Consider the following 4060-nt stretch of genomic DNA (forward strand, 5'->3'; position numbering starts at 1 on the left):
CTTTGGTAACACGGTCACTGTACCTCCCAGCATCAGGTATAAGGGGCCTATTCATCAACACTAAAATAACGTTTTTAAGGACATTTTCCTTAAATAACGTTATTTTGGTATTCATGTAGCCACTTAGCACAGGAGATATCACAGATATCTCCTTGCTAAGTTCCCCTGCGTTAATTTCCACACTCCCTATACATTAGTACATTAGTATGGGGATGTGGAAATTGTGGTATTCATCAAATTCCGAAAATTATCAATTTTCGGAATTTGATGCAGTTACTATTCGCCACTGTGATGTGGCGAATAGCAGGTGAAACTTACCTGTATCCGCGTGTGCAGGTCCCCCGACGAGTCCCTCCGGCGCTCTGCTCCATCCTCAGGCTCCGGAGGCTGGTCGGTCATGTGTGCTCCCCAGCAGAGCACAAGAAAGTTTAGACAAAAAAAAAAAGTTTTTTTTTTTTTTTCTAATCTGTCATGTGGTCTGCTGGGAAACCACATGACAGACCAGCAGGACTGCGCGGACAGGTAAGTCGGGGGGGGGAGGTGAGCGGAGGGGGGGTGGGGGTCAGGGGGGGTACACAAACTTAACGCATCTGTAGGCAGTGCTGCGCATGCGCTGGTTTTACAGATGTAACAGCGCATGCGCGGCACTGTTTCCAGATGCGATAAGGTAGTGTAGGCAGGAAAAGTATCTATTTCCCGAAAAGCTGTCATCGCAAAAATGACAGCTTTTCAGAATAGATACTTATGGAGAGGTGGAATGATGAATTCCACCTATAATTAGCTAGAACTCCATGAGAGTTCTAAAGCTAATTATCTCCAGAGAATTTTTAGGTTTAATGAATAGGCCCCTAATTCTCCTTCCTATCTCACTAATGGACAGTATAGTACACATGGATTTAGTTATGACTTACATGGGTGTTTGCTGGCACTAGGGAGACTAATGAGAGTGAATTGGGGTCTGGGCTTGTTCATGTTTTATGTGGAATGTGTGAAATCTCTTCATGTTACACTATAACCTTTAGACGATTTGTTTTCTGATCCTTATTGTGGAGATCTGGATTTCATTCCAAACTGAGCCCGCCCTACTCGGGGGATCCGTGAAATATCTCTATACCAACTGCTCATTGTTAGTAATACATCGAATTGTTGCTAAGTAACAGTTTTCATCATATGGACTTTATATAAATTCTTATTGAGATGTGTAAAGGATTGCAGAGGCATCACACCAGGCCTCAAAGGAGATGTTGTACTGGGATGTAGTTAACATAGTCACAACCGTCAGCCCGGCTAACGAAATCCCGGCGCAGGAATGCCGACAGTAGCAGACATCCCAATGACAGAAAGGCAACAGCCAGGATGCTGATTGTAAGTATAGCGGGGCTTGCTAGATGTTAGCCGCAGGGGGTGGGGGAGGGGGGGTTAGGTTTAGGCATCACGGGGGGGTTAGGGTTGGGGTAGGGCAGGGAGAGGTTAGGGTTAGGCACCACTGGGGGTTAGGCACTAAGGGGAGGGGGGGTAGGTTTAGGCACCAAGGGGGGAGGGTTAGGTTTAGGCACTAACGGGGAGGGGTGGGGTGGGTTAGTGTTACAATGTAGGAACAGACTTGGGGTTAGGGGAGGAAGGAGGGACAGTTAACATACTTACCGGACCCTTTTCGGGATCCTGAGCATCGGTATGCCGCTCGATATGTTGACAGCAGGCATCCGTTGTACTATAGGGGGAGATTGCAGTTTTCGGGGGTTTTACCGCATTCCCCGTATGTATTAAGCAGCAGAATGCTTCGCGTTGCTAGGTAAGAAGCCTATGGGCTTCTTAGCACGACGCTCAGGGCTGGGAGGGATCCGGACGGATCCCTCCCATGAGCCCCCGCGGCCCGCGGCCTTCTGCACATGCGCAGAAGGACTTCTGGGTGTTAAACCCGGAAGTCCCTCTGCCCGGCAGCATCGCAAAGGACAGCTCTCATCGAGAGATCTGTTCTTTGCGATATTCTTGGTACATACCGCGGTAATTAACAGCGGTATGTACGCGAAGTCGGGGGGGATGTACCGCATCGGCGATGTCGCCGATGATACATCTCCCCCATAATTCATTGGAGAACACAACCTACCATGGAGACATTTTACACAAATATACTTTATTGGAAAACAGCTTCATATATGGAACAGTAAGGTTAAAAGATAAATATCACCCGGCAGAGACGTTAGCCTCTGGCAGTAAAGTTATCGCTATCTGTTCCACTTTATTAACCAGTTCTGTGGCAGCGCATGTGCAGCCATAACATAACAGGCCTGGGAGAAGCATGGCGGCTGCTGGGGAGGGATCTTATAATCCCGCTCATGCGATAACCCCTCTATAGGCTTAGCGTTAGCTAATGGAACCAAGCTAAGCTTTTCAGAGATTGGTAAATTGGGCCAGATAGCAGTCCTGCTCTTAGAAATGAGGACTGCGGTCTGCAGCATTAACTAGCCTAACGCAGGGGATGTCTCCTACGCTTCAGGCTACTGTATATTAATCGTCCCGATCCGCAGGCCTTTGCCATTTATAAATTGACCCCATAGCTTTAAATGCAGGATTCCCACACTGCAATACTAATGGTAGAACAGCTACAGATATCGGTCTAAAAGCTCAAATAGCTAACAACCAGCACTATACAATGCAATGAGAGTATCTAGCATGATCTCATACAGTCATGTGAGAAAGAAAGTACACCCTCATTCAATTATGTATATTTTTACATCTAAGGACTTAATTAACAATCATCTAGTCATCACCAAGTCCTAAATTGTTATCATTCCAAACTTATGTGCAAAACAACCCAATGCAGCTTATATTTAGTGATTAGATAGATAGATAGATAGATAGATAGATAGATAGATAGATAGATAGATAGATAGATAGATAGATATGAGATAGATAGATAGATAGATAGATAGATAGATAGATATGAGATAGATAGATAGATAGATAGATAGATAGATAGAAATGAGATAGATAGATAGATAGATAGATAGATAGATAGATAGATATTTAAGGCAACTTGAAGAAGCCAAGTGAGAATAGTAAATACACTTTCAGTGCTTCCATATCCCAGGTGCTGCTAATCCAGTGCACTACATAATTTGGTCATCGGGAAACGCTATATAAAAGCAGAACTTGGCAGTAAAATATGTTATGGGGTTTTTAACAACATTTAGGACTTGATGATGACTAGATGATTGTTATGTCCTGATATGTAAAAACACATATATGAAACACCCAACTCTGTCATCACAATGCTTTCTCCATTCCTCTCTCTATTTCTCTTTACAAGCTAGATGTAAGTTGATCAGTATTTGTGGTGACGATCTCTTCTGTACAGTTATCACATAATAGATGACTGTACATGTAGTTGATTTAATTATACTAGTAATGTCCTAACTTCTATATCTGTCAGCAGCTTTATTTTTCTTTGTTTGAGAATCACTGTCGGTCACCTCGGCCTCTGTAACAACACCTGTTCTTTGTAAATAAAGGGCACAGTTCTCCGCCAACAAAGCCGCTCACTTCCTCTGCACAGCTGTAGCCTAGCACTGTGATACATTGGCTTCATTCTGCAGAACCGATCTGGAATTAGGGCTGGCATTTGTGGATATTTAAACAGGCTTTCAGGGTCCCAGTTCTCATACATTTCCCTGTGAGAGCAGTGTACAGGGAAATGTGAACTATGATGAAAACCACTAGATGGCCACAGAAATTGATGGTATCTGGCATGGACAATGGATGAGCTGCAGCAGAAAGTTGCAAAGTACTGTCATTATAATTAGGGGTGAGCGGGTTCGGATTTCTGAAATCCGAACCCCCCCGAGCCCCCCCGATCCGAGTCCGATCCGAATCAGGCTCGACTTTTCCCGCCTGACTCGGATCTGAAATCGAGGCAAAACGTCATCATCCCGCCTTCCGAGTCTCGCGGGTTTTGGATCCTATATAAGGTACCCGCGTCGGCGCCATTTTCTCACTCGGCTGTGGACAGTGAAGAGGGAGGGTGGGAGTTAGGGCTGTGTAGTGTAGTGTAGTGTAGTGT

Source organism: Taudactylus pleione, unplaced genomic scaffold, assembly GCF_031769625.1.
Source record: "Taudactylus pleione unplaced genomic scaffold, aTauple2 ptg000734l, whole genome shotgun sequence".
Classification (NCBI taxonomy): Eukaryota; Metazoa; Chordata; class Amphibia; order Anura; family Myobatrachidae; genus Taudactylus; species Taudactylus pleione.